Source organism: Meriones unguiculatus, chromosome 20, assembly GCF_030254825.1.
Source record: "Meriones unguiculatus strain TT.TT164.6M chromosome 20, Bangor_MerUng_6.1, whole genome shotgun sequence".
NCBI classification, from domain to species: domain Eukaryota; kingdom Metazoa; phylum Chordata; class Mammalia; order Rodentia; family Muridae; genus Meriones; species Meriones unguiculatus.
Window position 1 is genome coordinate 25,427,169 of NC_083367.1, and position 8,963 is coordinate 25,436,131.

The 8,963-nt window shown below is 43.8% G+C and overlaps 1 long non-coding RNA gene across 1 annotated transcript; it reads right to left on the reverse strand.

The window, feature by feature from the left end:
- Positions 1–2,231: 2,231 nt before the first annotated feature.
- Positions 2,232–7,339, reverse strand: LOC132649483 (uncharacterized). Its single transcript, XR_009587936.1, has 3 exons — positions 7,193–7,339; positions 5,916–6,014; positions 2,232–2,933 (listed from the first exon to the last, which is right to left on the reverse strand). It is a non-coding gene; the product is annotated as an uncharacterized LOC132649483 (long non-coding RNA).
- Positions 7,340–8,963: the final 1,624 nt, after the last annotated feature.

An 8,963-nucleotide genomic window follows, 5' to 3' on the forward strand; every position in this document is an offset into this window, starting at 1 on the left:
GGCAGGCCTGCAGAGACTGAAGCACCGACCAAGGACCCTGCACGGACTGCATCTAGGCCCCCTACACAATGGCAATTTGGTCTTTTTGTGGGTACCCTAGTAAGGGGATTGGGGGCTGCTTCTGACATAGACTGTGTTGCACATGTTTTGATCACTTCCCCCTGATGGGGCTGCCCTACCAGGCCGTTGTGGAAGAGGATGTGCTCAGCCCTGAGGAAACTTGATATGCTGGCATGGTTTATTCGGGGGAGGGGTGTCTTTCCTGAGGGTTAGGGTACGGTGGAAGGGGGAGAGGAAGGAAATTGTGAGACCAGGAGGAGATAAGGATGGAGACTACGATTGGAATGTAAAGTGAACAACTAACTAAATAAAGTTAAAGGTTTTTTTTTAAAAATATGGAGACAGTAAGGAAAGTAGCCGGCATATGGGAAATGGAGTGTTGACCTAGGGACTGCCCCTTTAACAAGCTCTGTGTTACCCCTTAGGTGTTAGGCTGTCTTCCTCAGGGAAGAGATGTGAAGAAATCTATTTTTTTGACCATGAGGTTGTGTCACTGTTTGCTGGGACGTGATGGGTCTTAGTTATTAGGATGAGGTACAAAGGAGTTGTACCATAAATGTTTTCCACCTGGAAACATTTTAACTGGGCCAAAGGTGACCAGGTACCACTGGGTTTCAAAGAAATTGGGTCAAGTTTATAATCAGATGCTGAGGCAGAAACTAGAGCTAATGTCCTTTATTCTGTTCTTCTTTTAGAGGATTGTTATTGCCCATAATCATTTAAAAATGAAATTGACTGTCTAATAATTGAAAATATTTATATTTATCTTGACACAAGGGAGACCACATTCATGTAACATATTACAGTATATTTTTATGATTGTACTATTTTATTATTAGACTTTGTTAATCTCTTACTATGCCTAATTTACTAATCAAGCTTTATTATGTGTGTGTTTGCATAGATTAAAAGAAAAAAAAAGAGGTTCATTGCTGTTTGTAGTTTCAGGCCACTGCTGGGGAACCTGGAAAGTATTCTTCAAATATAAGGTGGACTCTTATATATATGCTTATATTCTTCAGATGTAAGCATAAAAGCTGCCGCTGTGCACTAAGAAAATCTGTGACAAAACTCCCTGCAAGGGAAATGAGGTCACCTCATCTCCTGAAGCTTCATTTGACATGCGCTTTCCACAGCCCCAAGGAAGAGTAGACAGCTGTGACATTTCTCCAGGGCTCAGTGTCAGCTGGCTCCAAAGGAAAGGAGCCATGATTTGGTTTCTTTATGCTCATGTGCTAGCAGGGCACTTCCGGAGGAGGCGTGGCCTGTTTTCATTCTGCTCATGTGCTAGGAGGGCACTTTCAGAGGAGGCGTGGTGTGGTTTCATTCTGCTCACATGCTCATAGGGCACTTCCAGAGGTGCTGGGTAGCATCTCTCCCATGAATAGAAAAGATAGAAAGATAGTATTGGCGCTGTCTCACTCTTGGCACTGGCAGTTCTTCTCCAAAAGCATTTGAAATCAAATATAATTTGTCATCATAAAATTTTTGCCAGGTCCACTGGCACAAGCCTGCAATCCCAGCTGCTCCGGAGGCTGAGACAAGATGAGCAAAGTCAATCAGTGATACTCTGAGCAACTTAGAGACTCTGACTAAAAATACAAAGTAAAAAATTCTCAGTATATAAATCAAAGTTCTAATCCCCACTACTATATTTTTTTTTCTTTTTACTTCTGAAAACCTCTTTCACTACATTAATCATCTGAATATCTTTGGGTAACATTATTTTGACTGTACATTTTCATAGAAAACTAAACCAAGACTGACTTTCTTCTCTTTTCTTCTCCCCCCCTTCACCCCTCCCTCCATTACCCACTTCAATCTTTCTTCACAGGGATCTTGCTATGTCCCTAGACTGGCCTCATACTCCAGTCTGTTAGCCTTCGCCATGCAAGGATTACAAAGAGGTGCCACCAATGCCTGGCTCCAAGATTTAGTATAAAAAGGAAGTACATACACGTAGTTTCTTTCCTTGAGTTTTGTTCCTAAACTTCTTCCCTTCCTAAAGCATCTGCAGACTGACTGAGCAGCCAGCTCAGGACCTCTACCACAGGGGTAAGGTAGCAAAACTGTAAGCCCACTCACAGGCTCATGGAAAATTCTAATAGCTACCTGCTCTGCATCACTAAGTAGCTTATTAACTGTCACTATATAAAGAGAGAAGGCCCATTTTTTCATTCCTTCCATGTAGCAGGCATGTAATGATTGTGAAATTCATTCTTTTTATTCTTTTTAATTTTAAAGTATCGTATAGTGAGCAGGATATGTTGGTACCAGGCATACACAAATGAGTTTCCATAATCTGTCACGATACGCTCTTGAGATTAACTTTGTTTGACAAGTAAGTTTTTAGATTGTAAAGCGGGCAATACTTTTTTTTTTTTAACATTTTGAGATAAGAACATGTTAGCAAAAGGTATTGATGAGAGTTAGAAGAATTCGTGAGACACTTAGCAAGTTCTGCACCATGCGTTAGATGGTTTTTAAAAAGCACCTGGAGAGAGAGAGAAGATGGAAAAAGAGCTTGATCTGATCTTAGGCAGAACCATATTTATTGACACCTGGACATCTTTCTCACCATGAGTGTGAATGGCCAAAATGCCTATAGGGGAAGATGGCAGAAATTACGTTTGTAGTCCGCAAGGGAAGCTGGGAAGTATATCTCTTCAGCAGGAAATGACCATTTCTAACTCAGATTAAAAAAAAAAAAATCCGGGTGGGGCCATTGTAGCTGTTTTCTGCTGCAGGGAGGTCTTTGTCTAAGGGGGTAGGTAGTTCTGTGTCCACTGAAGAGAGGGCTCTCTGGTCATGTAGCAGGGAAACAGTCCCAACGTAGTCAGCTGAGACGATCAGGCTGTTGCCATCCTGTATTCCTGAAAAAAACTTGAAAAATAAATATAAGAGGGCTGCAAGCAGATGCATTCATTACAGAGTGAAACTGGACTGTAATGCTTTAAACATAAAGACAGATGGAGACATCCAGGGTCCCTAATATTTATGAGGCTCCTACACACTCAATATATATGACACTAAGTATAAAAGATGCACTTAATACCGAGCATGCTCCATATTTGAGCCCTTCATAGTGTTAATTAGTTCTTAGTTTAAACACCCGCTCTTGACACTCAGCTCTAGCTCATGTGTCCTTCTCTCAAGAAACATAAATAAAGCTGGTGGCTGCCCCCTCCTCCCTTGCCTCTCATTACAAGCTTCAATCCTTTCCATAAGCTGCATCATCTGAGTCCCCCAGCTTCATGATCCCTGGTGGCAGGCTGGAGGCAGCCAGAGGGGGGTGACACCTCACAGGACACGTGGGAAGACATGAAGGAAAATCCACTTTACAGGGCAGGCTGCTGAGTCAGTTCCAGTCAGCGCAGGGCTGGTTGTACTGACCTAATCTCTCTTCTCTCCTGTCTCTCTCCACCTTTCTCTTTGTTCCATCCAAACCTGCCTGTCCCTCTGACTGAAGAAAGAGCTGCAGGCAGGAGTTTGGCTGGCTTGAATCACTCGCTGAGTTGACCAGAACAGAGGCAAGGGCCTGATTTCTTCCAGCAGGGGTCTGAAGGGTCTGATGGTGGAGTGAGAGTCCCCTTCCATGCACTGATTGGAGGGTCGTTTAGCAGCCAGAAGCCAGGACTCAACTGTTGACTGGAGCTTTGGATGAATTTTCTCACAGCCTAAAACTCCCTGAACAAATGGCTGATGAAATTTGGAAAACAGTAAATGCAGAGAGGTGCTTCTGCAGCTGGACTTCAGAATCTTTCCGCATTTAGCACTGTTGGCTCCACTGTTAAAGCATTAGTGTTTGGCTACTCCCTCCCACGGCCTGTTTCATGCAAGATAGGCAGACCCTTTTGACACAATAACTTAACCCAATTTGAAAGGCCACAGAGGGAAAAGCTCTCCTCCCCCATCATGACCATTTCCGCAAATCATGTCTACCCACAACAAGCTTGGATTAGCACATTTACTCATAATTTAATTACTATTCAGTAAACTCTTACACCATCAGACACAAGTTGGTGGATCTGGTAGGCCTCTGTGATCAGTCCAGCCATGAAAGAAACTGCATGGGAGTAAGAATTATTTATGTTCCACCAAGTTGATATTTGAAAACAAGAAGCTGAGGAAGAGTGTCTAGGAGCAATAAATGAAGCTAAAGGATGGAAGAGGGCTGGACAGCTGCTCTGAGCCTCGGTTCCATAGGTTGCTGCATTCAGTGGTAACTCATAGTCACAGGCTTGGTCAGGAATAAACGTGAGGCTTGGGCCTGTAAGAGCCTGTCTGTAGGGAGATAAAGTGAGCCTGTAATAGTGGGTCACTCTGCGCACAGAGCCTAAGTGCCCAGCCAGAAGAAATGAAATGTCCCCATAATAAGGATGGCGGCCGAGACACCTCCAGGGCTGAACGGTAACGAAGAAACAGAGCAAAACAAAAATCCGCACGTGGTCTTTAGAAGTGAGAACTCCAAACACTTCTCAAGCAGAAGATTCTGTTTTCCTCTTCCTCTTCTTCATTCCCATGTGTGTGTGGGGGGGTGTGAGTGAGAATGGACCCTATAGGCTAATATATTTCAATATTTGGTTTCCAGTCTGTGGATTGTTTGGGAAGGACTAGGAGGTGTGGCCTTGTTGGAGGAGGTGTGTCACTAGGAGTGGCCAACGCACACTATTCCCAGATAGCTGTGTGTGTGTGTGTGTGTGTGTGTGTGTGTACTCTCAGCTACTGCTCCAGTGCCTGCCTGCCTGTTGCCATGCTCTCTGATGCGATCACCATGGACTCACCCTCTGAAACTGTGAGCAAGACCTCAATAAATGCTTTCTTTTATAAAGTTGCCTTTTCTTGGTGTTTTTTTTTTTTTTCATGGCAATAGAAGAGTAACATAGATGTCCTTGAAGTTCTGATTCTGGAAGACTCAGTCAGAAATGGAGGTAGCAGAAGGCAGCTCTATGCACAGTCAGCCTTAACCTGGGCAAAGTGAGCAGGTGGACCTTGAATGAAGTTCAAGCACTGAGCCTTTCTGTTACCAAATTTTGAGGCTATTTTCTTTATCTGAATTTGATCAGGGAAGTCACAGGGCTCACTATAAATGAGAAAGGGAGATTCAAAGCTATGAAACTTAAAGGAATATTAGGAAATAAACAATAAAGTTTATTGTAAAGTTTATTAAAGATAGTAAGCAACAATTTCTTGCCAAACCTCCCATTTGACAACTGTCCACTCCATAAGTGTCTGTCAGAAGTTTGGCAAAGGAAATGTGCATGCCAGTCCACTCAGCACGCCAGTCTGATGAGGTCATTTTACAGTCTAACACCCCACCAGGTAATCCACTGCTTTCGTTTTGCCAAATGGACAGAGTGTCAAACTGTCTTCCAAATACTTGTCTACACCCACAGATCAATGCTGCTCTCCCTCATCCTTGGTCAGGGAAGTTTCTCTTCACTGTAAGTGGTGATTAATGCAGAGACTCAAAACTTGTCTAAGTGTTTAGAGATGTGACTGTGAGTGTTCAGCCTGAAATGAGACATCCGTCTCAATTACAACTCACCCCAGTCTCGCGGAACACCATGAAAGTTGGGCTGAAAGAAATGGAACAGCTGTGGGATGGGGAGAATTGCTGTGAAATGCTGAGCTTCTAATAGAAATGGAAAGGCTGGAGCACTTATGAGGTCATAGCAGCTATGACTGTGTGTATAAGATGGGGCCACTTGGTACCCTACCATGGATGGAGGATACGCTCATGAGGCCCCACACCTTCCTGAGGAGTATCTAAGTTAGGGTTTCTATTGATGTGAAGAGACACCATGACCATGATAACTCTTATAAAGTAAAACATTTAATTGGGGCTGGCTTACTGTTTCAGAGGTTTAGTCCATTATCCACCGTGGGGAGCATGGTGAGGTGCGCAGGCAGCCATGGTGCCAGAGAAGGAGATGGGAGTTCTACGCCTTGATCTGCAGGCATCAGGAAAAGAATTCCACACTGGATGTGGCTTGAGCTTCTGAGACAGCAAACCCCCCCCCTCGTGACACACTTCCTCCAACAGACTTACTCCAGCAAGGCCACACCTCTTAATAAAGCCAAGCCCTATGAGCCAGCGGGGAGGGAGGGCATTTTTGTTCCAACCACTCCAAGGAGCTATTGCCAATCCACTGCTGCTGGGCAGGAGCAAAGCCATTTTCTTCAGGGCTGTAGCCATTGCAGAGCTGCCCATGCTACAGTGAGAACCCCCTACCCATACAACTGTAGTGAAACTTAGTGGGGGACAACAAAACCAAGACATGAAAATCAGAGGGGCCGCAGGGAGAAGAAAGTGCTCAGCAGAAGTACACGGAGGATGGGGTAAAACAGTGATCAAAATCCATTACAACGTGCATGAAACTACCAGCATTTTCCTGCAAACGCATTTACCTGTTATTTCTTCTTGACACCTGTACCACTGTTAGACCCAACAAGAGCCTAAATATAAGAAGGTATGAAGAGAACTCAGTAAACTAATCATCCATCGATTCAAAAATGCAAGAGTTCTTCTTGACCATTGCGCAATGGGGTCACCCCTGCTGGTCAACTAGGAGTGGCACTGGGAGACAAAGACCTTAGGTTTTTAAAAGACACAAGGCGGGAATCTCCTGGGGTTTCCTTTTTGGCGATTTAGGATTGGATGAGGTGTTTAACTTTTAAAATAATTGGTTAGTTCTGGTCACCCTTAGGTCCAGTCAGCCCTGTCGTAAATATCTGATCTTCAAATCAGTTTGGAATTTCCTGCCATCCATAGTTAAATGTGGGAGGGTGATTAACTCATCCCATGTCTGTTCTGAGGAGTGGGGGTTACAGGCTTTGGATCAAAGGTCAGGAGAAGGATTGGGGCCATTTGGCCCAGTTTCCAAACAAAGTCCATCTCACCGGCACCAGCCGGTGATTTTTTTCTCCATTTAGTAGAGATCTCTGCTTGTTCTCTTCCTTATCTCTGCCCTCACAGATGGCTAATGTCAGGAACTTTTACATTCCTCGGTTCTCTGGAGAAGCACTAAGAGGCTTTAATTAACATGGGCCTAAAACTTGCAAATATAAGTTATAAGGCAATTAAAAGAAACATAGGTTACAAAGTTAGTCTGATTCTTTCACCACTTACTTGGAAATCTCCAGCAGGATCTGAAATCAACTAAGAAACACCTCGGCGAGGGCAGTTCAGAAGACATTTCTGGGAAGTATTAACTCAGAGAAAAGATTCCCTCCCAGGTAGGTGGCCTGAGCATAGACCAAACGCAGTAACGCCTGCCTGCCTTCACTTTTCATGTCTCTACTGCTGCTGCTGTCGCCACCACCTTTCCATCTTTCCAGATACTAAATTCCGGCTTCTTTGGCATCTCAGTGTGGACTAGAAAGTAGCAATTCCTCGGGAATCTTCCAGGTTCTCAGCACCAGACTGGGACCGCTAAAATATTTAATGGATTAAAAAGATGCTGGGTTCTCTGTCTCTCCAGGGTGGGGCTGCTGAGCCCCTACTTTGGGAGCCATTCTAGCAAGTCTCCTTCCATGATATGTCCATGCAGTCTATTGGTTCTGTTCCTCTAGAGAACCCTGCCTAATACACCATGTCACCAGAGAAAAGGAAGAGAAGAACAGTGAAATCCCAGGTGACTTCCTGAAACCCACGTTGCTATACATTTAGTGGGTCTGATTTGCTGCTGAATTTATACATTTATTTCTTAATTTCAGCTATTAAACTTTTCAGTTTCAGAATGTCCTTTCGATGTTTTAACTCAGGCTTTTAGCCAACTGAAGTTTCTTATCATGTAATTTCTTGAATTTGTTAGCCGTGGATAACTTAAATTGTAGGGCTAAGGATTTTCCAAAGCCACCCATCACTTTGTGTTCTGGTCAGTCTCTCATTATTCAGTCATTTCACCTTATTTCCTGTTGTCGCTCCAGTCTGCAGTCACAACACAGACTCTTCTCATTCTTCCATTTTCTGCATCTCCTGCTCCTCACATTTCACAGTCCCCACGAAAAGCCGGGGCCGGTCTTCCTGGTGGACTCCAAACTTGCTTTGGTTTCCCTGCCGTCTCCTCTGCTTTTCAGTGTCCCTGTGCTGCTAATTAGCTGATTGATGTCGTGAGAGGTCAGGCTGAGGGAACGTGGGGCTCACTCACGGCTGTAAGCTCTTTTGTCTAGATGCTCTGGTAGCTTGCTGGTGTTTTCCAATGGATGTTTAGGAATATTTTGTTCAGCATTACTAATTGTTCTTGGCAGGAATACTGGTGAGCAGAAAGCTGACAGAGTACTTTTTTAAAGTTTGTTACAGTGTACTGTGGATTTTTATGAGAATACAAATTTTCTGGTATTGGAAAATGAGATTTTTGTGGTTAAAAAACAAAAAAAATTCACACAGAACCCCAACCCATTACATAATGGTTTTATTGTCATGGAAGCTGAGGAGGTTGAGGGGGTGTGGTAAAGGCTTGTTCTTGATAACAGGAAAAAAAAACATATTCATCAATTTCTGCTCATCTTTGTGGTAGTATTGATGTCAAATTGGCTTGCTTCAGGATGCTAGCTGCAGAGTCCTTGACATAGGATTTCCTTAGTCTCCCTAAGGCAGGGAGAGCCTCCTCATCCCTGTGCTAGCTCCATTCTTGAGTAGTAGGCTCATTAACATCCTCTCTGGCCTGGGCCTTCAGGCACTATTTTAAGCAAGCAGAAGGAATGGCCCGAATTTATCCAGTTCAAAGCAAGATCTGGTGCCTCATTGCAAACTAACTAGTCCAAGGAAGTGCCCCACCAACATTTTATTTAGAGATTTTCTGTTTTCTTTCCACACGTACCTTTTATCTCTGTCAACTAACTTTCTTTTAATTATTTGTTCCACTAACATGACAGAATTGGGTCATTCCAAAGCCTGT